We start from the raw sequence: 27,888 nt of genomic DNA on the forward strand, positions 1-27,888 counted from the left end.
GATTATAAGGAGCTAAACAAGAAGACAATCAAGAACTGATACCCTATCCTGCGCATCGATGAGCTTATTGATGAATTGCATGGTGCATGCTACTTCTCCAAGATTGATTTGAGATCTGGCTACCATCAGATATGGGTTAGAGAGGTGGATGTGGAGAAGACAACTTTTAGATGCCACTATGGACATTTTGAGTTCTTAGTCATGCCCTTTGGGTTGACAAATGCCCCTGCCACTTTCTAGTCCTGTATGAATAAAGTGTTCAGAGATCAGTTGAGGAAGTTTGTGTTGATATTTTTTGATGATATACTGATATACAGCCATACTTGGGAGGAACATTTGAAGCATATTGATACAGTGCTTAGTATTCTAGAGAGGGAGTCATTATATGCCAAGATGAGTAAATGTGAGTTTGGGATGACAGAGTTGCTCTATCTAGGGCATATTATTAGTGCAGGAAGTGTTTGGGTTGACCTAGACAAGATCAAGGCCATTCTGGATTGGCCACCACCGAGGAACACTTAACAACTCAAGAGATTTCTCGTGCTTTGTGGGTTCTACCGCAGATTTGTGAAGGGATTTTCATAGATAGAAGCACCACTTACAGATTTGACACAGAAAGATAGTTTCAAGTGGTCAGAGAGGGCTCAGGATTGTTTTGACAGGTTTAAGGAGCTGATGAGTACATCTCCTATTTTAGCCATTCCAAATTTCACCAGGCCTTTTGAGTTGTAGTGTGATGCCTCGAGAGAGGGCTTAGGAGCTATTCTCATGCAAGACAAACATCCCATCGCATATGAGAGTAGAAAATTATGAGGTGTGGAGAGAACCTACAACATCTATGACAAAGAGATGCTAGCAATCATGCATGCGCTAGCTAAGTTCAGGCAGTACTTAGTTGGAAGCCGATTCACAGTAAAAATAGATCATAATAGCTTGAAACATTTCCTTGGACAGAAGGACCTTAATGACAGGCAATAGAAATGGGTGAGTAAATTATAGGCCTATGATTTCGACATAGCCTATGTCAAAGGGAAGAAAAATATTGTTGCAGATGCTTTATCTAGAAGGCCTCATTTGCTTGCTATTGGGATAGTCATGGATGATTGGAGAGAGATGATCTTGGCAGAATATGCTAAGGATAGTTGGGCATCTAGCATTATTGGGGGAGCTATTCAAGATAGTTGATACACTGTCATAAATGATCTGATCATCTACAAGGAAAGGATTTATTTAGTACCCAGGTCTGCTATGAAGCAGAAGATTTTGAGGGCATTTCATGATTCACCAATGGCAGGACATCCTAGATTCTTTAAGACATATCGACAGGTGAGAGAGCGCTTCACTTGGAAAGGACTCAAATTAGAGATTCTTCAGTTTGTTAAGGAATGCCCTATGTGTCAGCAGAACAAACAAGAACATTCTTTTTCGGATGGTTTACTACAGCCCCTACCCATACCAGAGAAGAAGTGGGATAGCATTTCCATGGATTTTATCACAGGCCTCCCCAAGGCATAGGGTCGGGATTGTATCTTTGTTGTGGTAGACATATTGACAAAATTTGCACATTTCTTTGCAATTTCATCTACATATTTAGCAACACAAATAGTAGAACTATTTTTTTTAGAAGTATTCAGAACACATGGGATACCACAGAGCATAGTCAATGACAGAGGCAATAGATTTATGAGCCACTTTTGGCAGGAGTTGTTCAGGTTATGTGGAACAGAGCTCACTCCGAGTACCAGCTACCACCCCCAAACTGATGGGCAGACAGAGATAGTGAACAAATGGGTTGAGGGGTACCTTTGAAACTACATTGTAGGAGAGTAGAAGGCTTGGGTGAAGTGGCTACATCTAGGGGAGTACTGCTATAATACCTCTTTCCATATGTCTATTCAAATGTCCCCTTTTATGGCACTGTACGGGTATGATGCTCCTAATTTTTTGGATTTGTTATTTGGGGACAGCAGGGTGCCTAAGGCCAAGGATACTTTGTAGGAGTGTTAGGACATTATGTGATCCTCGAAGGAAAATTTTCAAAAGGCACAAAATTAGCAGAAGCCATATGCTGATCAGCACAGGGTTGAGAGGTCTTTTGAGGTGGGATATATGGTGTACCTCATGTTACAGCCATATAGACAGTCCTCTCTCAAGAAGAGTGGAGTAGAGAAATTGAAACCACGCTACTATGGACCATTTAAAGTAATCAAGAGAGTGGGCAAAGTAGCTTATGAGTTGGAGTTGCCTACAAATAGTAAAGTGCATAATGTGTTCCATGTGTCACGCCTTAAGAAGGCATTGGGTCACAATGTGGTGCCTTTAGTAGTATTGCCACCTCTTGATGATGAGGGAAATCTTATCTTGGTTCATGAAGCCATACTTGACTCCAGGGAGAGGGTGCTTCGCAAGAGGACTATCAGGGAGTATCTAGTGAAGTGGAGGAACCTACCTGTCGAGGATGCTACTTGGGAAAATGAGCAAATATTGCAGCATCCAAAGCTGAAATTTCTTGAGGACAAGCAATTTTGGGAAGGGCAAACTGTAATGTCTCCTTTCCAGCATTCATAGCATGATGTTTTCATTAGCCTATTTCCCCATAGTCCCGTAGGCTAACTAGGACATTAAAGGGGCTTAACGGCCATTTCGCCTAGACAGTTTCAGTTGCAGGTCTTTCTGAGGGGTTCTGAGGCAACTTTGGGCATACTTACTATTTATAGTAAGTCATCTTGGACATGGCCGGACATTCAGTCATACTGGTATGTCGATGGTAATTGTTTAAAATTGACAAGAAGACTTATTTATCATTGATAAGATTTGTTATGCATTGATAAAGCCATTTTATAAAGTTAAATTTAAATATTTAACTTTATTAATGCATAGACTATAGTTTGTGGGAAATATTTAAATTAAAAGAGTTCCCTTTATTTTTATAACACATTGGAGACATAAGGTACATAAAGGGAGTTATGTTTTATCCCACATTGAGAAAACGAAGGATTGAGCTCTTGTGAGAACACTATAAAAGAAATGGAAGAGCTTTTTTTTGTATGCTTGGATGAAGATTAATGTTATGTTGCTGGATATCTGATTATCGAGATTGGAGGACGGAATCCCTCTTTGCTAGCATTCTCTTTGCTGTTGGAAGACACAGTTAGGAGGATCAAGGGTGTTTTCACTTCAAGAAACACACTGGGTTACATTTGGGGCATTTGCATAAAGAAATTTACAAGGGTTTGAGGTGCAGATCTGAAGTTAGTTTTTGCTACAGTCAGCATGAACAATATTTTGCTATAGTACGGCGTGAACAGTGTTGGTATCAAGTTTACTTGTTTTTTTGACTGATTAAAAGTTTGGAGGGCTGGCTGACTACATCTGCAAAATACTACAACAACTAATTCCAGGTTTCTTCTGTCAAATTTTGATATTTTGCATAATAATTGTTGAATACAAGTCTGAATAGTTGTTGCAGCTTTTAAGGCAGCTGTAAGTGCACATCTACATTTTAAAATCACCCTTTATTAGCAAATTGAAAGAATTTCTAGATTTTTCATATACTATTGAATGTGTGCCAAGTTTTTGTGAAAATGTTATGATCTGTATTATGCATTTTAATGTCACTTCATAGTTGTTCGTAAATCTACTCATTGGAAAGCAATTTATTAAGGAAATCAGCTTTATGAGTTTGCATACAAAGTGTTTGACAATATTCCTTAAGTTAAATTTCTGCAAGTCAAAGTTCAAATCAGGGGAGGATATTACAATTTTACATTACCATATCATTAATCTATATATCATCACATCATGTCATAAGAATACATTATATCTCATTAATCACATTTTCATAATAACATCCATCTCATTTATGCTTCATATCCATACATCATATACATTTATATTAATCAACATCATCTAGCTACACATCACATGTATGAACAATCATAAGAGAAACAAAGTGTGACATGTGAAATGGTAACAAAGAAGAGCTCATATATATATATATATATATATATATATATATATATATATATATATATATGTATGTATGTATATGTATATCTCCAATGGATTCAAAATGTACATTGATACAAAAATGAGTGCTACTCAAGTATTCTCAATCTCAAAAATGATTAAAAAAGATGTTAATACATCATAGAATACATGATTAGAACTATATAGAAAAAAGTGAACTAATTATATCCTTCTCCTTCATCCCTAGGTGGTGGAGGAGGAGGAGGCATATCTTCTCTATCTAGAGGTCGTGCAACCTCTAAGACTCTTGTGTACTTTGATAAATAAGGCACCTTATTTGTTACCTTAGGGATTATGCCAACATAAGTTGCATAATAATATGTCTCTCTTTTTGTCTATGTTTTGGCCTTGTCCCACTAGCTCTCTAGCTTCTCTTAAAGCTCTTTGATCTCTCAATCTCACTCTACTAGGTGTGTATCATGCACTTCCACCTACATTTGTAACTCTCCAACTTGTTGCTACACTATCCTTACTTAGTCCCTCAACCTCCTTAGAGAATCTTGTGTCCATGACAAGATGTCTCCACCCTTTGGCTCAGGCAAAGGCTGATTTGGCATCTCCTCATCATGTACACCCTTCTCATTCTACTATGGAGGCTACTCATCCACTCTCTACTTTTGCACCTCACTAGTGATAGAATCCAAGGTTCCCATCTCTTGCTATGGTTTCCTATGCCTAGAACCACTCCCACCAGCACCTGATCCACTCTCATCTATTATGGAGGGATCAAAATCTATGTAGTCCTCTATTGAGAAGCCTACTAATGTGGTACTTGTGAGGCCTAGGTTAGCTACACTCATACTACCATCCCCACTTAATCTATAAAATGTAGAAAGGGGTGACTAACAAAATTCTCCCTATACTCAAGAGTTACCCCTCCATCTACTACCACTCGCATGTAGTCTTAATGGGTTAGTGTAATGCTACATGCATCAATCATCAACCTCCTATGGTCCAATATCACTAACCACCCCTTCTTAACCTCCTCCATGAAGAGGGTCTATGTGCAATACTCCTTTAAAATGTCTTGTGGGTGACCATACTACCTCCACATGTGTTTTAGATGAAACTACTTAATAACCTAAATCAATCAACCAATTAGTGGTTAAGAGGTAAACATATAACCAAGGTGTGCTTGAGAATCATCCCATGCCTCTATCTCTCACTAGGACTGCCATATGAGTGCTATAAGATCATCTAACTGCACTCACCACTTCTTAGTCTTACCTAATGTACCTAAGGTCATCTACCTTTGAACATTTATCCCTTCTTCCATTCTCTTCCTCTCTCTATACAAAATCTCGTACATCTTGTGGAACATATGGGAAAGCATACACTAACCCCAACCAAAGTGTATTGGCTGCTCTAGCATCCTCTGCAACATTTGACCCCATCCTCACTCTAGGTCATGCTGATCTCTATCAAGCATCACATAACATCTAAAGGAAGCATCAATCACCACTACTTATCTATGTGTAGGCCTATATACTTCCACCAACTCCTCCCAAGGAATAGCCCTACCCATGATGATCTCAATTTGGAAGATGATCCTCAGTTCCAATGTACTAGGTCATGGTTGTTTGTTATACTCAATTTAGGGCCCATGAAATGGGATCTAGAGTATCCTATATATGTCCTCTATGGTGATCATCTCCAAATGGAAACACTCTGCCAAAGCTATCAACATTTTTTGATTCACTCAGAGATAAGGGAGATCACATAGATGAGAGAGACCAAGTGCATTAATAGGTGTAACTTCACAACATCTAGCTACCTAATCATCAACCTGATAGTAGGATAATGTGACTAGAATTCTACATCTAGAAAGTCAACCTATGAACATAAAAACAACATAACATGATTAGTATTTGATCTCAACATAAATATGGTAATCATATACTACTACAATTCACACATCCTAAAAACATGATATAACAACCTACAATGATGCAAAGTAGGACAAAAAATATGTGATTCTACATCTAACTAACCCCAACATGTTCAAAATCTAGTGCAAGATTTTATAATCTCATGTGCATCAGGTATATCCTTACATGAGGAAACTCTACACATCATATGAGCTCATACCCTCACACGAGAAAACTTCACCATAGTGCTAAATTATCTCAATTCTGAGGGTTTTACATGTCATACATGGGCATGTCTCCGATGCAAAAACCTTAGGACCCACATGAAAAAGTTCTCTAGTAGCACTTCTTTGCATGAGCTCTTATAGAGGTTCGCATGGAAAACCAAGTCCTCGTGTGAGGACCCTGGTGACACTTAATCTCAAACAATCCAAAAATCACAAAAATTCTACCAAAATACATGAAATTGGAAAAGACTAAAAGGTTTAACAATTACTCACAGGAGGTCCATAGTTCATCGGCTAGCTATGTCATCTGAATTGTTGGAATTGGTGAAGAGGCATGGGGACCACCATTTTCACCTTAGAGCTCTTTCTCCACAAAAGAAAAATGATTAAATGAATTTAAAATGACCCTTTGGGCCCATATATAAGTTTTAACCTAATTTTTTAAACTTCTCCAATGGACATGAAAATCCACCCCCTGGCTAATTGGACTAGTCTAAACCCATTTTCGGGATCAAAATTAAAATCTAACACACTTAAAACAACTCAAAATCATATTTTCAAAATTTTAGGACCAATGTAATTGAACACTTGTGTAGTCTATATTTCTGATACTTGATGAATCTTGGAATATCATCCATTCAACATTTCTCCAAAATTTTCATGAAAAGTCAACTCTAATCAACCTTGGTCAAACTTGGTCAACCAAACTTTGAAATTACTCTGAATCAACTCAAAATTTTCTCAATTCTCTTTTTAATTGTTCTAAATTCTTTTTAATCTTGGCTCACATCAATATCTTCACATATATTTCTTATCATTACTATTTTATTATTTCATCTTTCGATTTCACTCCTAAGGGTGCAAGATGATTACATCACTAAATCTCTCAAATCTAGCTTTAACTTAATCTAGAAATAATGTCCTAACTGCTAGGGGTATCTCATCACTTGGGGCATGTTTGTTCCTTCTATCTGGCATCATATGCTATCTAATCTTATTTATTGACTAATTGATCAAACTCATAACAATTCTAATCATCACTCAATGGACAGGTATCTAGGTGTTCTAATTGGACTCCTAAGGATTAAGACTCATTTTGGGGATAATCCTATAACTAATGATTAGGTCTTTTTATATTTTTTATGGAATAGTATTTAGGTACTCTATCTGGGCTCTAGAGGATTAAGCTTCATTCTAATGATAATTCTAAACTTTCTTTTAATCACTGTGTAATGGATGTGTATCAAGGCATTCTAACACTGACTCTTAAGCCTCATTATAGGCAAAATCTTATGAATCATCATTAATCTTTTCATCTTTTAATGGATAGGTATTAGGCCATTCTAACCTTGACTCCTAAGGATTGAGTCGCATTCTTGGAACAATCCTAGAAATTTTGACAATCTTTGTTCTATTAGACTAGTATCTAGGTGTTCTATTTGGACTCTAGAGAGTTAAGATTCATTCTAGAGATAACCCTAAAAATCTCATCAGTTGATTTTTATGTCATCAAATCTTAGAAATCAATCTCATTTCTTTTTCTATACTTCAAAATTTTGATTTCTTTGAAGCAATGTGTTGCTTGCATATTTATTCAAGGAGGGACAAATGTAATACTCCTAAATTGGCACATTGACATTCTAAACCAATTTCGGTGTGTCAATCTTATGAAATTTATTTCTTGATAAATTGGTTATTATTATACTAGGCATTATGATTCTTATCATCTTTACTTTACCTAAGTGTCCAATGCAAAAAATCCCTAATCTATATTAATTACATGCATCATTTAATTCCTAAATATTGATTGAAATTGGTTAAATTAACCTTCTAATTGAATTAATTTAATTATAAGCCCTAAGAAATTTAATTTAATTAAATCAACTTCTTTAGCTAATACACATAAAAAAGGAATTAAATACATTGATTTAAGTAAATAGACATATCATAAGTGTTGATACTAATTATTCAATCAATTAGAATATTAAATTATGACATCATGTTTGAATGGATCGATATTCTTTCCTAATTCATCTCATATGAAAAAAGAATTAAATTTATTGATTTAGTCAAATATGCTTGTCATAATTGTTGAAACTAATTATTTAATTAATTAGAATAATAGTTATGAGCACATATTTGAATGGATCAATGTTATGCCCTATTTTATGTCATTCAACTCCATCAAAAATGGAGGACTCAATCTCACATTCAATTTGAGCCATGCACTTGGTTTAATCTTGACCACTGATCGGATCCAAGATTTGATAAAAAGAGACCCCTAACCTCTCATTTCAGAGGATTCAAGTGAAGTGTATTGAATCATTGATGGATTGATTACTCAAGCATCTTTGATTCAAATTACTATTTCTTTTACAAGGTCACTTTGTCAATACTAGGATTGAACTCCTTCTCTTTGATTTTGACATTGAACTCTCCTTTACTCTTCCTTTCAACTCTCCCTTGTAGCTCTCTCTTGTTGACATTACTGAACTCTCCTTTGACATCAAATGCCAAAAGATACAACCTCTTGAAGTTTTTATGTACCTTCACTAATTCATATAAATATTCTCTACATTTCAAACATGAAGTGTGATAACTTGCGTAAACTTGATAGATCTTTAGTGAAACTTGGTCGATGCCTCACTATCTTTTCCTTTAGTGAGCATCAGATAGGGGAATAATCTCTATTTTTCCTCTTAGATACATAAGTGCATCCTTTTGTAAATATTTAGTAAATATGTATGTGATCTTCTCCTTATTGTTCACATATTTCAATCTCACCTCTTTGCCTTGAATTAATTCTCTCAAGAAATGATATTTGATTGCAATGTGTTTTGTCTTTGTGTGCATCATAGGATTTTTAGATATATTGATTACACTAGTGTTATCACAATAGATAACCACTAGTTCCTTTATTTCTTCCTTCATTCTTGACAATAGTTTCTTGAACCATATTATGTTAGAACAATTAATTATTGCACCAACATACTCTACCTCTATTGTGGATTGAGAGATACAATTATGCTTCTTTCTTTTCTAAGACACTAGCCTATTTTCAAGAAAGAATGCTCGTCCACTAGTGATTTTTCTATCATCAATTCTTCCTGCCCAATATGCATAAGTAAAAGTTCTTAACTCAAGATTTCCTCCTTTCTTATACCATAGAGCATATTCTTCAGTCCCTTTTAGGTACCTCAAAATTATTTTAACTTCCATCATGTGATTTTCTTTAGGATTAGCAAAAAATCTTACAACTATGCCAACTACCAATGCAATATCAAATTTGGTGTGTACCACACATTGAATTTTTTCAATCATTGATCTATAAATAGTTTGATTTACCTCATTTGAATCATCATTCTTTGAGGGTTTATGTCTAGTAGACATAGGTGCCCCAACTAGTTTTGAATCTTCTATTCCAAATACTTTGAATATTTCTCTGATGTACTTTGAATAGGTGATGAAAATGCCATCCTTCATCTGATGAACTTGTAGACACACAAAGAATTTAATTCCTCCCAACATAGAAATTTCAAATTATTTCCTCATTTTTTCAAAAAATTACTTGCATACTATCTCATGTCCTCCAAATATGATATCATCTACAAATATTTCTACAAGCAATATCTTGTCCTATGGTCCTTCCTTAATATATAAATTACTATTATAATTTTTCTTCTCAAAACCAATTCTTACCATATATCCATGTAGTCTTTCATATGATGCTCTAGGATCTTTCTTTAATCCATATAAATCTTTTTAAAGTTTGCATATCATGTCTCTTTTTCTTGGGTTAATGAAACCTTCAAGATGCTCAATGCAGACTTCTTCTTCCAAGACTACATTCAAGAAAGCTGATTTAACATCCATCTGATATAATTTGTATCCCTTTTGTGCTGCATATTCTAGGAGTATTTTGACTGCTCCAATTCTTGCAATAGGGGAAACTTTTTCCCCATAGTGCATACCTTCTTCTTGAGAATAACCTTTGCATACATTTATTACCTTGTTTCTTGTTACTTCTCCTTTCTCATTCAACTTATTTATGAATATTCATTTTCTACCAATTACATTCTAATCCTTGGGTCTAGGAACAAGAGACCAGGTTTCATTCTTTTCTATTTTCTCAATTTCTTCATTCATTTTTATTAGAGCAATAAAGTTTTTTCTTATTAATTAAATCACATTGATTTAATTATTAACTCACTTATTATCTCTAGTTTGCTTAAGCTAAACTTTGGGCATATATTAATTAATTCTTTTATTAATTATTATCATGCAACCTAGGTTAGTTACTTGTTAGGGTTTTGATCTCCCTCTATAAGGATTGATCTCTTTGTAATTTATTCATTCACTTCTGATAATAGTAATTTCTATTTTTTTTCATAAAAAATGTCTCATCTATGGATATAGTGATTCTAGCCTCCATAGCTTTTTGCTTCTCTCTTCTATGATAGGTGTTTGTATGTAGGTGATTCTTGGGTGTTGTAGGATTGATCTTTCATCAACTTCAACATGGTATCAAAACTCCACATATTCATGCCTCTGCTCTGTTTATGAGAAGTTTGGCTTGGCTTTTAGATTTATGTTTTTTCCATTAGAGGGTTTTATTTTTCAAATAATTTTTGTATTGGATCTATGGGTTACTAATATTAGGTCACTATGAGCCCAAACAAACATCACCATTGATCTTAGAATGCCCAGAAACCCCTATTTTCATATAAAATTTGTCTATTTGGATAGAGTTGGATTCTTTGAAAAATACATTGCTCCTAGATTGAGAAAATTTCTCAAAGTGGCAGTTTTATACATTTTGGCATGGAAAACAATATTTTTTGGCATAGAAATAGAGATTCTTTTGTATTCAAATTGAGTTTTTCTTGCACACAAATCTAGACAATTTTTTACAAAAATATCATATTTCTTGAGGTAGTTTTTGGTATTATTTGGCACACTTCCTGAAACATTCTAGCATAGATCCCAAGGTAGTGATTTTTTTGTCCTTCCAACACTTTTTTTGACCTGCATGTGATTTTTTGGCTATAACTTCCTCATCTAGACTCTATTTTTTGCAAACAATCTATCATTAAAAGCTAGTTTCAAGCCCCTTGTAGTGTTTCAAGTTATTTTCAGTTTTGGTGCTCTTTTGATGGTTGTCATGGTTGTCAAATTTAGAGGTTCTATCTTTTGCTTCAGGAGACATATCTTGAGACATTCTATTTTATAGGTTTTGCTATAGGCACATCCCATTGCATTTTATGTTTTTTTGTATTCTGATGGATATATTGGTTGTTTCAGGTATGAAGATCAATTTGGTTGCTTCAGAGGATTTACATGGATTGTACTATCTCTTTTATCATCCTTATGTCTCTTTTTATTTTTGATGACATCCTTTTATAGTATTTTTGCAACCATAATGAGATAAAGTGCCACTCTATTGCATTTTGGGATCTTGCACATCTTTGTAATTTTTTATACTCACACTACATTATAAAGTGCCTTGGGGGGTTTCATGTTGACCATATTCTCCATCTTCACTTGTCAAGTTATTGTTCCTTCCATAATATTGGCCTCATGATGTGTCAACGACATTTGCCATTATAGGTGTTTGTACTTCTTTTGCACTCCTGATGTTCCTAGTTTTCCTTTCTACAAGAAATATTGCATCGAGTTTTAGTGTGCATGACTTACCTTAGCACTATAAGGGGTTATGTTGGTTCTATTTGTTTCTTAGTTTGATGGAGTGAGCTATTTATTTAGTATTTGATCCTATGTAGTAGGTGGTTGAAGTGGCTAGATACTTATGCATTTTAGTGAGATGAATCATTTACCATATAGACATTCTTTCATTCCTATTTTTGGAGGCCATGAAGATACCTTCCATCTTTGATTGATCATCTCTTCAAACTTAGTCTTCTCTATCTAGTCATGTTCTATATAGTGGAGGTTCATTCAAATGAGTAGTTTGGTAGTGTTTATAGGTTCATTCTTTAGTGGTATTCTTCATGATCATCTTTTGTTCCTATCTTCTAGGGCATTCCTTAGTTTGGAGGCATTTTCAGTCCTTCACTAGCTCTTTTAGCATAATTTCAGTTCTTTTTTGAGTGAGGCTTTTCCCATATTATTTTATCTATTTCTCCTCTTTTCAAAGATTTGGTTGTGCCTGGGTACCTCATTAGGTTTCATTGCTAGGACCCAAAATCCCTTTCAATAGTAGTTTCTAGGTTTTTAGCTACTTAAGTTTATCTTAAAGGAGGTTGTTAGAGTCATAATTTTTTTCTATTAATTAAATCATACTGATTTAATTATTAAGTCACTTATTATCTCTAGTTTATTTAAGCTAAACTTTTGGTATATAATAATTAATTCTTTTATTAATTATTATCATGTAACCTAGGTTAGTTACTTATTAGGGTTTGATCTCCTTTTATAAGGATTGATCTTTTTGTAATTTATTCATTCACTTTTGATAATAACAATTTCTCCTTTTTCTCATCAAGAATGTCTCATCTATGGATCTAGAAATTCCATCCTCCATAGCCTTTTGCTTCTCTCTTTTATGATAGGTGTTTTCATGTAGGTGATTCTTGGGACCTATGGGGTTGATCTTTCATCAACTTGAACATGGTATCAGAGCTCCAAATCTTCATGCCCATATATTTTTTATGAGAAGTTTGTCTTGGCTTTCAGATATGTTTTTCCTCTTAGGGATTTTTTTTCATACAATTTTTTGTATTGGATCTAAGGGTCACTAACTTTTGGGTCACTTTGAACCTAAGTGGACATCACTATTGAGCTTATAGCATTCAAAATCCCCTATTTTCATAAAAAATTTGTCCAATTTGGAGATAGTTGGATTCTAAAGTAGAGAACACTACTCCCATATTTGGTATGTTTCTCAAGGTGGTGATTTTATACTTTTTAGCACAAAAATTGAGTTTTTCATTATGCAAATTGAGATTTTCTGGCAAGCAAATTAAGAATTTTGGTGCACAAATTGAGACAATTTAGTACAAAATTGACATATTTCTTGAGGTAGTTTCTTGTACTATTTGACACACTTCTTGAAACATGCTGGTACAAATCTTGAGGTAGTAATTTTGTCCTTCCAACACTTTTTTGACCTATATGTGGTTTTTTGGTCATAACTTGCTCATCTAGACTCCAATTTTTGCAAATGAGAATCACTACAAAGATGGTTTTAAGCCTCTTATAGTGGTGCAAGTTACTTTTAGTTTTGGTTCTCTTTTGATAGCCATCTTAGTTGTCTAATTTAGAGGTTCTATTTTTTACTCCAAGATATGTATCTTAAGACATTCTATTTTCTAGATTCTACTCTAGGCACATCCCATTTAGTTTTTTGATTTTTTGCATTTTGATATATATATTGGTTGTTTTGGGACTAAAGATTCATTTTTTTGCTTCAAATAATTTTTCATGGGTTACACTATCTCTTATATCAGCCTTATGTCTCTTTTGATCTTTTTTGACATCATTTTGTAGTATTTTTGCAAATGTACTAAGATGAAGTGCCACTCACATTTTGGGATCTTGCACATCTTTGTGTTTTGTTGTACTCACACTACAATATAAAGTGTATTTTGGGGTTTCATGTTTTCCATATTTTTCATCTTTCATTATCAAGTGAGTGTCTCTTCCATGACATTATCCTCATGATGTGTCAATGACACATTCCATTATAGGTGTTTGTACTTCTTTTTCACTCTTAATGTTCTTCGTTCTTCTTTTTGTATGAGATATTGCATTGAGTTTTAGTGTTCATGTCATACCTTAGCATTATAGGGGGGTTATTTTGGTTCTATTACTTTCTTGGTTCAATATAGTGAGCTATGTATTCATTATTTGATCCTATGTACTAGGCAATTGTAGTGGTTGGATACATATGTGTTTTGGTGAGATGGATCATTTACCATATATACATTCTTTCATTTCTATTTTTGGAGGCTATAAAGACACCTTCCATCTTTTATTGATCATCTCTTCATACTTAGTCTTCTCTAATTGGTCATGTTCTCTATAGTGGAGGTTTATTTAGATCAACATTTTGGTAGTGTTTGCAACTTCATGCTTTAGTGGTGTTCTTCATGATCATCTTGTGTTTCTATCTTTAAGGACATTCCCTACTTTGGAGGCTCCTTCAATCCTAGACTAATTCTTTCAACATTTTTCTATCTCTTTTGTGAGTAGGGCTTTTTCCATGTGGTTTTCTTTATTTCCCCTCTTTTCATAGCTTTGGTTGTGCTTGGGTACCTCATTCAACTTTGTTGTTGAGACCCTAAGTTTATCTTAATGAGGGGTGTTAGAGTAATAATTTTTATTATTATTAAGTAAATCATATTGATTTAATTTTTAAGTCACTTATTATCTCTAGTTTACTTAAGCTAAACTTTGAGCATATAATAATTAATTCTTTTATTAGTTATTATCATGCAACCTAGGTTAGTTACCTATTAGGGTTTGATATCTTTTTGTAAGGATTGATCTCTTTGTAATTTATTCATTCTCTTTTGCTAATAGCGATTTCTCTTTTTGCTCATCAAGAATGTCTCATCTATGAATCTAGCAATTCCAACCTCTACAACTTTTTTCTTCTCTCTTCTATGACAAGTGTTTGCATGCAAGTGATTCTTGGGAGTTGTGGGATTGATCTTTCATCAACTTTAATAATTGCCTCTTTCCAAATTTCATTTTTTAAATAAAATTTTATAGATCTAGGTTCAAATTCACTAAGAAAATATGTACCTTTTAATTTATTCCTTGTCAGTATGCCTTTTGTCTCTCCTCTAATTATTTTCTTAGGTGCATGATGTCTTTTGACAAACTTTGCAAGTCTTGAATCTTTCTTTCTTGATTCTCAACTTGTTTCACTTGGTTCTTCAAGATCTTTATCCTTTTCATTGGGTTCTTCTTTCTGATCTATTTTTAACTTAGGTTCCATTGCCTATGGCTTAGGTTCCACTTCCTATGCCTACAACTAGGGTTGAACTATACATGACTCAAGTTGTACTACCAATGACTTAGTTTCTAATTGGATTCAACCTTTTGAGGTAAAGTCTTAGGTTCCTCCTCATAGTAAATAAACTTTATATAGTCTTCAAGTTCCATTTTTCTCTTTTCTTCACTTATTTCTATAAACTCATCAATATTCACATGTGTACTTTCAATGATTTTGTAAGTAGTAAGATTCAAATATTTGTTATATCTTTCTTTTGTTGGATTACCCTAGGAATATACCTTTAGAACTTTTTCATATATCTTTCCTCTCCTGACATCTTTCAAGATATAACATTATCTTCCAAATACTCTAAGATAACAAACAATAGTCTTATATCCATACCATAATTCATAAGGTGTTTTGTTTGTACCTTTCTTTAGTTAAACTCAATTTAGTGTATGAACTTCTATGCTGATTGCTTCTCTCTAGTATTTTTTATGCAACATTATTCTCAATCATTAGTATTTTTGCACATTCCATTATGGATCTATTTCTTCTTTCTCCTATACCATTTTTCTCTAAAATTCTAGGTGGTGATAGATGTCTTTTAATTCCTCTTTCACTGTAGAACTCATTGAATTCATTTGAGATGAATTTTCCTCCTTTATTTGATCTTAGGCATTTTATATTCTTCCTTGTTTCTTTCTCAACTCTAGCCAAATACCATTTGAACTTTTCAAAAGCATTAGATTTCTCTCTCAAAAGCATTACATTCATCATCCTAGAATATCATCAAAAAATAAAATGAAGTATATGTCTCCATAATATCTTTCCACAACTACTAGGTCACAAAGATTTGTACTTCATAATTGTAGGTCTTACATCTTAAACTTCTTTTTCTCATCTTCCTAGTTTGACTTTTTTTGCACATGTCCATATCGAGTTTCTTCAAATAAGGAATTCCTCTTACTCTTTTGTTCTTTCTTACGATAACTAGGTTATCAAAGTTAACATTTCATATCCTTTTATGTCATGGCCAAATTTCTTCTATTTGACCTAGAAAACATGTACTTTTAGTGAGATCAAGATAAAACAAGTTACCTTTTATCTTATTTCTGATCCCAACTAGGTTTCCTTTTCCATCGAATAATTTAGCTTTTTCATTCATGAATACTACCTTGTATCCTGTATTGTTTAGTTGTCCTACACTAAGTAGATTATGTCTTAAAGCTTCAACCCAATAGGAATTTTTGAAACAAATGTACTGGTTAACACTATGAATTTCAACATCACTTGAGATGGTATCACAAAATCAAAATGGAGTAAGATCTCTAAAAGGTGAGAGAGGTTATTGTAGGTCATTATAACACGGTCCTATAGTACCTTGAATCACATCCATACCTCACATGAGCTCCAAGATATGCCCTATCAAAGATCACTACCCTATGACATTTAGTGACTCTTAGGGACATTTTTGTTTTGTGTGCCCGAGAATGTTCAAGCACTTAATGGCATGGATGAGCTTGGGGCTAGGGTTTACCTAGCCATGCAGAGTTAACAAAATAGATAGTTTGATCCCACAACAAAAAATGAGGGATATTTGGCTATTGATAACTTTGTACTAGCCAACACTATGAGTTTTAGCATCACCCATGATGGCATTGCAAAATCAAAATAGAGTAAGATCTCCAAAAATCTAGAGAGGTTATTGTAGGTCTCCACAACACACTCATCCATACCTCACATGAGCTCTAAGATATGCCCTATCAAAGATTGCTAGCCTATGGCATTTAGTGACTCTTAGGGTCATTTTGATTCAACATGCCTAATAATGTTTGAGCACTCAATAGGATGGGAGGAACTTGGGGCTAGGGTTTACCTAGCCGCCCATAGCTAACAAAATAAATAGTTCAATCCCATGAAAAATACTAAGGGAGATTTGGTAGTTGACAACATTGTATTGGCCAACACTACAAGTTCCAACATCACTAGAGATGGCATCACAAAATTAAAATGGAGTAAGATCTCAAAAAAGAGAGAGAGAGAGGTTATTGTATGTCCCTACAACATGGTCTTATAGCACTCAAAATTTCATCCATACCTTGCACAAGCTCTAAGATATGTCCCATTAAAGATAATTGCCCTGTGACATTTAGTGACTCTTAGGGACATTTCAGTTTGGGATGCCCAAGAACATTCAAGCATTCAATGGGACAAGATGAGCTTGGGGCAAGGGTTTACTTGGCCACCTAAAGCTAATAGAACATACAGTTTAATCCCATAATGAATGGTGAGGGAGATTTGGTAGTTGCCAACTTTGTACTGGCTGACACTATGAGTTTCAACATCACCTGAGATGGCATCACAAAATCAAAATGGTGTAAAATTTCTAAAAAGTGAGAGAGGTTATTGTAGGTCTCCACAACATAGTATTATAGCACCTAGAATCACATCCATACTTTGGAAAAGCTCTAAGATATGCTTTGTCAAAGATTGCTACCCTATTACACTTAGTGACTCTTATGGACATTTCAGTTTGACGTTCCTAAGAATGTTCCAATACTCATTGGGACAAGAGGATCTTGGGACTAGGGTTTACCTAGCTAACCAAAGCTAATGGAATAGACAATTTGATCGCATGATGAATGGTGAGGGAGATTTTTCAGTTGGCAACTTTGTATTGGCCAACACTATGAGTTTCAGCATCACCTTTGATGGTGTTGCAAAATCAAAATGGAGCAAGATCTCCAAAAAGAGAGAGAGGTTATTGTAGGTCTCCACAACATGATCTTATAGCACCTAGAATTGTATTAATAACTCACATGAACTCTAAGATATGCTCCATCAAAGATCACTACCCTATGGCATTTAGTGACTCTTAGGGACATTTTAGTTCGGTGTGCTTTAGAATGTTTGATTGCTCAACAAGATGGGATGAGCTTGGGGCTAGGGTTTACCTAGCCACCCAAAGCTAATAGAATAGATAGTTTGATCTCATGATGGATGGTGAGGGAGATTTGGTAGTTGGTAACTTTGTATTGGCTAACACTATGAGTTTTAGCATCACCTAAGATGGCATCACAAAATCAAAATGGAGTAAGATCTCCAAAAAGGGAGAGAGGTTATTGTAAGTCTCTACGACATAGTCCTAATCACATCCATAGCTCACACAAGCTCCAAGATATGCCCCATCAAAGATCACTACCCTATGGCATGTAGTGACTCTTAGGGACATTTCAATTCAGCGTACCCGAGAATGTTTGAGCACTCAATGAGATAGGATGACCTTCGGGCTTGGGTTTACATATTTAGGTCAAATGGGTCCATCTAGGACTATTCTTGGACCCTAGTTAATATTCCTAGGACCTATTAGGTAACTAAATACCTTAGTTTATCATAAATATTTAAAGATAATGAATAAGCAATTGGATACTAGCTACATCTATTAAATATACAAAGGAAGATATAGAAAACTTGCTTAATAGAGAGATTAATTTGAGAGAAAAGGAAATTTTATAAGAAAATGGTTATCTTAGTGCCATCTAGGGTATGCCAATTACTTAGGATGAAGAGACAAAACCTAAAACTATTTGGAAAGAGTGAACATGTACAGAGACACAAAATTTTTAGATAGAGAAGTGACAAGTGCTATAGAGTTGTCCATGGAGCAATGTGAAGTGAAGCCTCAAATTGGCTCATTAGTAGGGAAAAAATGTGGTCATGTACTTCATTCCAGCACCACAAATGTTTCAATTAGAAATGTCTATTCATTAATGGCCTTGCATTTATTGAACTTGGGAAGCTAGGATACTCAAGATGGGCATGATCCCTCAAAGTTCTCATCAAAATATATTAATGATCGTAATAGAACAAAAAAAATCTCATTGCCACCTTTAAATGGAGGGTTTAGTTTAACTGGAGATTTTCAGTTCCCAAACATGCTCCAGTCAAGTAGATGACTAGTTTACAAAGCAACTAGTAGGAAATAGGGTCATGGAAATGAACTCAATGAACTAAGAAAACTTGTTTGTAATTGTTCCCCCAATAGTCACAACCTTTCAAATTTGGTTGGATTAGTTAGGGAAGACATTCTAATGTAGAGATCACATTGTTCTTCTACCAATTACCTCCTAGGTGTCTAATAGCACCTAGCCCACTGCAAGATGCCAATTTGGTTTACCAACCTTTTCTAAATGCTGACCTATCTCTTTCCAAGTGGACTTCACTTTCCTGAGGTCTTTCCCCATCTCTAGGGCTCTTGGAAAACTTGGATCCAATCTAGGCTTTAGGGACACTAGCCCTCAACTATGCCAAATAAGGAAAAATATGCAACTAGGTTTCAAAACTTCAAACTTAGTCTAGGTTCAACATCACTAGGCTTATATCACTAGGATTCATGCACTTTTACGGTCCTAACACCCCCAAGGGGTCAATTTCCCAATATCAGGCCTATAAATCCTAGTAGGTCAAATTTTAGTTTTCCTTGGCAAACTTCCAAACTTTCCAAAGGAAAAGGCCAACTTACCACCTTTTCAAATACCCTTTACCTAGTTCTTGAAGACTCCAAAGGATCAAGGGCTAACTCTATACTAGCATGTCCAAACTCCACTTTGGTCTATAGACCTAATAGGCCTAATTAGACTGAGTTCCAAAGTACGTGTTGAGAATGAGTTTATAGAATCAACTCAACCCCATGGACCTCTTCCTCTCCTTCCTGTAACTTCATTTCATCTTTCACTTTGGTTTAAACAATTAGTTTGGAAGTTTGAATGCCACTTCTTCTTTACTTCTAGGTTGAACACATGGAGATGTTCAGCCTAAGGCCTATGGGTTAAATTAGCAACCCAAATCCTCCAAACTTTGAAACTATGCCATATCAAAGTGCACTTCCCTAAATTTCATCCCCCAAGTGGCATTAAATTTTAACTGTGGGATTCCAAGTTAGAGGCACATGTTTGCCAAAACCCTTGAATTTAGGTCCAAACACGCAACTTGTACAAAAAATACAATAACTTGAGCAAATGAAAAGATTAAACCTTCAAACAAAAAGAAAATGAAGCCTAGTTCATCAAGTTATCCAACCATGTCAATTGATCACCTTTTGCAATCAGTACAAATCCATACAACTTAGGAAAATAGAGAAAATGGTAGAAAATCAGAGTTTTATTAATATAAATCTTCACCAGTTCATACGACTATGATTTTTTCTTCATGAACATCCTTTTATAACACATATTCCTTGCCTCTAATTATCATAGCCATCATTCAAATGATTAGGCCAATGTTCAACCACTTTTTGATTATTTTGCATAAAATGTTGTCATCAACTTTGCATTTTTGCATGACAACATTGACATTTTTGTGCTAGTGACCTCCTAAACACTTAAATTATTTCCTAATGATCCCAATAACACCTAAATCCATCTAAGGACTTCCAAACTCCCTATTTCTCACAAAATAATTCAATTTCCATAATCTTACCTTTGGTTCAATGTGGTATGTTGGTTTATAATGACATCAAGGATCCAATTGATCTTATAATTTGTCTTGGTACAAAAACCTTATTGGATTGACTATCCTATCGACCTATTAAACCTATTTTCTCTGGTGCCCTAAACCACCTTCATATAGCCATTTCAGGTGGGTGGAAGGTACAATGTAATGTTTTGGCATTGAAATCAATTAAAAAAAACCCATTCTTTTGCATTTTTGGTGAGTTCTCTAGATGGTACAGACATGTATAGATGCCTGGGGATCTATGCTTGGTATGGTTGGATAGATTCTTCAATAACCTTTCTAATGCAACTAGTTTGAGGTTCTAAGACTTTTTAAAACTGAAGTTATTCCTATTTTTGTGCAAATAGCCCAAATTTTGAGGGTTTATAGGGTCTGTGAAGAAAATCGAGTTATAACTCTACAATCTAGCATAGGAAAATTATGGCCTTTTGTGGAATCCTTGTACTTCTAATGCACTTTAAGATTCTTTTGGTTTTAGGTTTTTTATATGCAAGGACAAAGGAGAAATGTGATGCCCTAGATGCATATACCTTCTATGCATTAATACACATTATTGTTGTATTAGCATTTTAAGACCCCAAAACTTCATGCTTTAGTCTGTAACTTGGAAAACAACATATTTGGGACATTCCTCAACTAATTTAATTGGTCTCATGTTTTTGGCATGTGTCTAAGTTGTACATCCTTTGTAAATATGGCCTAATCAACCCTTTTTGTCTAGTTGCTATCCCATGGGTTATGATAGTCTTCTTTATTATAGGATCCTTGCACTTTGAGATCTGATAATACATCAAAAATAGCAACTAAGTTCTTTTTTAGCATCTTTCTTCCATTCAAAATATTCAAGTAGCAGACCAAAACCTCATTTCTTGGGCCACTAGGAATCTTAGGGGTTAATGAAGGAATTATGCCTTCTCTTTGTTTTGGGGTCTCAAAATCTAGTTAGTATACCCATGATGATGTAAGAAAACCATCCTTGGTGTCTAGTTTCATGATTCCATGTCTGGTTTAGGTTTCATGCATTAAGTCATTCTAGTGATTAAGGTGCAACTGTGGGGTCTTGAGCCTTGTTTGGGCTTTCAAACCTTGTTAAGGTATTCTTATGGGCTATACTCTCCCAACCTACCTTGTTAGTATCCTACCACTTGCATTATTCAGCAACATTAAAATAATTTATTTCTAAATAATTAGCCCTTCACCAATTCCCAAACTCTTGCCATTCACAAATCAACATGCTACAAGAGCTCAAATCCTTCACGGTACTTGACCTAGGGATTGGTTGGAAAAATCACAAAACACATCCTCCAGTCTTGAAACCTTGGAATCCTAAAAAGGACCCTACTAAATACTATTTCCCAACTAACCATAAAATTTCAACCAAGAAAATTGCAGTTAGAGGCCCATTTTTTCTGTGTGCACCAAAATGTTGTCCTAAAAACCTAGTTTCACTAAAAATGCAATAACTTGAGTTAGAAAACACATAGAATGATGAGACTAGAAGAAAAAGAAAGTTGATTTAAATTTAGATATCAAAAATCCATCACATATAGTTTGAAATTATTTATATTTCATTCAGCATGCAAACAACACTAAAAATGACTCAAAAATTAAATTTCTTTATTTGCAACTTCTTCCAATTTGTATATTAATGCCCTCTAGACCTCACAAATGATGTGTGTGTGTGTGTGTGTGTGTGTGTGTGTGTGTGTGTGTGCTTGTGTATCTCCTATGTATATTTTAATGGTTAGAACCAATATTTTAATAGTTATAACCCTTTTCCCACTAAGTTGCAAATTTGAGCAACTTTTACAACTTTCAATAATGCAACTTTGCAGAAAAAGTACAATTTTTACATTTTTCACTTGATTCCACTTCTAGGACTTGGAAAAGGTTCCAATATACCCAAAACCAACTTAAAAAACTCAATCCTAAGATTTCTTGACCAAAAACATAAAAAAATCCCAAATTTTCCTAATGAGAAACTTTTTCTTATAAATTGCATAAAGTGCCTTAAGCATACAAAATGGTGTCTTTCTTTAACAACCATGAAGTTCTCATCCAAGGGTTGTTTATTCTAGCCTAATTATGTTTTTAAAAAAACATGAAAATAAATAAATAAATCAAGTTCCTTGTTGCTCTACACTAAGAACATACCCCCAAACATGAATGAAAAGAGAACAATGACCATGGACATAGTGAGATTGGTGAAATGCAGCAATAAAACTCTTTGTTTTTGCAAGTTTTCAATAAATGGAATCCAATACCCATACTACCACACCTAGGTCCAATGACACTTATTCTACTTACAAGGCTCACTTTGAGCATTACACAACAAAAATGAAAAGGTGAGAGCCCCGTGATTGGTGCAGGAGCACCCCTCTTATGAAATCATGTAATCAAGTTGTTTGGGTCATTTATGACCTCTTTCCAATTTTCTTTCCATGTTTTCAATAAGGTTATGATTTTAGACTCCTAGATTTTCCATCAACTCATTTACATAGTTAAAATTCCTTTTAGGCACAAAAATACAAAAATGCAATAAAACTTGCAAAAGTTGCTATGTAACTTTGCAACTTTTTGACTAACTAAGCAATATTGTTTGTAATCATGTTAGCAGATATGCAAAGACTTGTCATGTAATTAGGTCTCAAAGACCCAATTACAAGTGGATATGCAATGTTAGTATGTAATTGGGTCTCACTAACTCAATTACAAGAATGAATTATAGATAATATGTAGTCAAGTCTCCAAGACTTTGCCTACAAGTGTATATAAAGAAGATATGTAATCATACCTTAAAGACTTGATTGCAAGTGTAGAAGAGATACAATATGTAATTGGGTCCTAAAGCTACATTAAAATTTGTGTGTTCAATACATGTTGATATGTAGTCAACTCTCAAATACTTAACTATGATTGTGTTAAGAGGGTGATATGCAATTAGGTCTTCAAGACTAGATTGTAGGGATGCAAGACTTAACTCGACGACATATGAAGATTCTTAAAGAGCTTGCAACCAATTCCTAGAGACTTGATTACAATACATGCCTATCATCATAGAAGGATGACTTGTTGGTTGGGTCTCAAATCCTGCCAACTACTTAGGCATGAGAAAACTTGCAATCAAGTTTGTGAGACCCAATTGCATTTTGTTAATGCATGTTTATGACTTGTAATTGATGTCAAGAACATATGAGAACTAAGACAAACTATTCACATGTTGAGATTAAAATATCAACCTATACACTATTAACTATGAGGATAATGCAAGGGCATTCAAAGACATAAAAAAAGGGCCTAAGAGACATGAGCCACAATGCAAATAGATTTTTGTGTAGATTTATACTTATTTCTTACCAAGCAAAAATCAAGAGCAACATATTGAAAGGTTATGTTAAACAAAAATAATGTTGATGATGACCTTCAATCTACCTTTGAACCATTTTAAAGAAATTCACATCTCAATATACTTTATTATTTAAGATGAAACAATATGTGCATTGTTCAATTTACTTGCTTCATATGCTCTTTACTCTTTTCTATCCCTGCCTATATAATTCAAACTTCTGCTACATGCAAAATACTTTCTAGTCTCCCATTATGTTTGGTATCATAAAAGGTGTTAAAAGATTGAAATTGCATGAATTATTCTTCATAACTACTTTATCTATTTGTTCAATAGACTCATTTAACCATAGTAGTTGGATCATAACTACTTTATCTATCTTTGTGGTTTTAGTTGCAGAAATGTAGGTACAAGGGAGAAAGATGATGCCCTAGGTGCATGTAGCATATATGCACCAACTCACTATCCCCAAGAGGCTGCACAATTCCAATAGTGGGATATTGAGTTACACCATTATTTCTACAAGTTACTAAAAAGAAGATAACAAACTATCTAAAATAGAAATATTGTTATAACTACAAAAAAAACAACTTTCAAAGAAAACTTCCTAAAGAAAAAACATTCTAATTAACCCTATCTATTATTCCATTAGGTACAACAACCAAGGAAAATGCCAAAAAAATCTTAAAACTTAGAAAATCAATAATTTAACCTTCAAAATGTCATGCTACAACACTTGTTCATACAAATGACAATTCCTTATGCCTATTTTAGGGTTAGGAAGGTATTTATATGTCTTCTTAGGTGTTTCTCTTCCATATTAGGGCTTGTGTTAGCCTTCTTCAAGTTCTAAAAGGAAAAATCCACCATTTCTTGCAAAATCAGCATTTTTGCAAAAATTACAAAAATTGCAATATAGAAAATTTTGTAATTTTTTCTTGCTTTATTTTCTAACACTTCGAACTTGTTAAATGGGCTATCCCTTAGAAATTCCATGCTAGGGACCCTTCCCTAAGCTAGAGACTTATCCCTTAAGTTTCTCATTTCCCTATGGTAAGGTATGCCTTGACTTTAGGCCGATTAGTTACTCGTCCAAAGACATTGTGACTTCCTACACCCTAGCTATCACACTTAGGTCTAATGACCCTTATTGCTATAGAGCACATGACCTACTTTTGCCACTTGGTTCTCAGAATTTTAAGGGTACCCAAACCCACTTTAGGATGATGTCTTGGTTACCAAACTTTTCTAAATGATGACCTTTACTTATCCAAGTGGACTCCACTCTCCTAAGGTCCTTCCCTTTTCCTAGGGCTCCTGGCAAACTTGGATCAAAATATGGCTTTAGGGACACTTTCCCTCAACTAGGCCAATTAAGGCAAAAAAAGTAAAAAGGTTTCAAGACCTCAAACTTTGACTTGATTCAACATTTCTAGGACAAAACTACTAGAATTCATGCACTTTCAAGGCACCAACACCTTCAAAGGATCAATATCGCTAACTTAGGCCTAGAAATCCTAGTAGGTCAAAATTAAGTTTTCCTTGGAAGACTTCCAAACTTTCCAAAGAAAAGGCCAAGTTATCACGTTTTAAAATACCCTTTACCTATCTCTTGAAGACTCCAAAGGATCAAGGGTTGAATCCATTCCAACATACCCAAACTCCACTTTAGTTCGTAGACCTAATAGGCCTAATTAGACTAGGTTTCCAAAGCATGTGCTTGAAGATGGGTTCATAGAATCAACTCAAACCGATGGAACTCTTCCTCTCCTTACTAAAACACCATTTAAACCTTCACCTAGGTTTAGACAATTAGTTTGGAAGCCTAAATGCCACTTCTTCTTCAATTCTTTTGCTAAATATAGAGGGATGTTCAACCTAGGGTTAGCTGGTAAAAATATCAAACCAATTCCTCTAGATCTAAAACTCTGCCATATCAAATTATACTCCCCTAACTTGCATCTCCCAAAGAGGCATTAAATTCCAACCATGAATTTGCAATTTAGAGGCACATGTTTGCGAAAACCCTTGAATTTAGGCCCAAATAAACAACCTTCACAAAAACTACAATAACTTGATCAAATGAAAATATATAACCTTCAAACCAAATGAAAATGAGACCTAGTTCATCAAGCTATCCAACCATGATAGTTGATCTCCTTCACTAATCTATACATGTCTGTATGACTTTAAAAAATAAAGAAAAAGATAGAAAATTAGAGTTTTGTTCATGTAAATCTTCACCAGTCCATACAACTATGTTGTCCTCTCCATGTACAAAATTTTTTAAACATGTATTCCTTGCCTTCTATGGTCATAACCATCATTCAAATGGTTATGCTAATGTTCAACTACCTTTTCAATTATTCAGCAAGAAAAGTTGTCATTTTGCATTTTTTTTGCATGACAACATTGACATTTTTTCTTTAATAACCTCCTAGACACCTAGATCTTTTCCCAAAGGCCCCAAGGAATTTAAGTCTATATAAAGATCTACAAAATCCTTATTGCATAAAAAATAACTCAAATTCCTCAAATTTGACCTTTGGTTCAATTTGGTATCCTGGCTTATAATGACACCAAGGATCCAACTGACCTTACATATGGTCTTGTTACAAAAACCTTATTCAAATGACTAATCCATGGACCTATTGCACTTCTTTTCCTTGGTGCCCTACACCACTTATTAATACTTACAAAAGCTTTATAGGAGCACAACACAACAAAATTGAAAAGGTGAGGGCCATATGTTTCAATGTGCCCCTGCACCATTTGGTGGTTGTAGTGTGTGTCTAAATAGTACTTCCTTTACAATAGTGGCCTAATTAGCCATTTAGCTGTAATTGCTATCCCCATAGGTTAATGCAGCTTTTTTTTGTATGTAATGTTAAAACTTTGGAACCTGATAGTATATCAGGAGTAGGAAGTGTCTTGGTGGTTAGTTTTGGCTTCCATTCAACATTTACTAAGTTGCAGGCCATAACTTTTCTTCTTGGGCTACTAGGGATCAAAGAGGTTAATGAAGGAACTATGACTTTTTCTTAGTTTGAGGCCTTCAAATTCAGTCCATATACCCTTATTGATGTAAAAATAACACGCCTTAAGTCTATTTTCATGGTTCTATTTGTAGAGTAGGTTTCATATGTTAAGCCTTTATTGCTATCAAGGTGCAAGTGTAGGGTTTTGGGCCTTGTTTGGGCTTTCAAAATATGTTTAGGTGTCCTTGTGGGTTGTACTCTCCCAAACTTCATTGTTAGTCCCCTACCACTTGCATCAATGATTCAAGGTGACCCTGCACCACTCTTTCTCTCGCTACCTATCTCCCTATTCAATCTAATGAACCAACTAGATCTACTCTACATTTTAATGTCTCAAGTATTACCTTGTGGTTTGACTCACAAACTTTCCAAAGAGTATTACTATGTGGTTTTCTACCATATTTTATCAAGTGGATATTTGATGCAATAACAAGGTTTGAATAATGAAGAATCTTCCTCTCTAATTGCTAATACTTGAATAACCACAAGTTAGGTTTCTTCATAGACTATCACCTAAGCCATGTGCTGGTTACAACCACCACACTGATATGGTACTCTAAACCTTCACCATCTATAACCAAGTGATCCAATTTTTGTTTGGCTTGGATACAATGACACAAATAATAATCTATCCCTTCTTCATTTTCCTTAGGTGCAATAATGACAAAAACATGGCCTGCACTAATAAATGTACAAAATGTAATCATTAATTCAAAAAATAATTAGGTAAAAGTTATAAAGTTACATACTGAAATTACAAAGATACATACATACATATATTACCAGGTTGCACTAGATCAGACAAGTGGTCAAAGTCAATAGAAAAATCCATCTCTACCATTTCTAGTGCTTGTGGGGAATAACAAGTGTCAATTAGGGCCAAAATCCATATATCCTATTTGTC

Source organism: Cupressus sempervirens, chromosome 8 (genome assembly GCF_028749045.1).
Source record: "Cupressus sempervirens isolate cs-2001-9-10 chromosome 8, ASM2874904v1, whole genome shotgun sequence".
Taxonomy (NCBI): domain Eukaryota; kingdom Viridiplantae; phylum Streptophyta; class Pinopsida; order Cupressales; family Cupressaceae; genus Cupressus; species Cupressus sempervirens.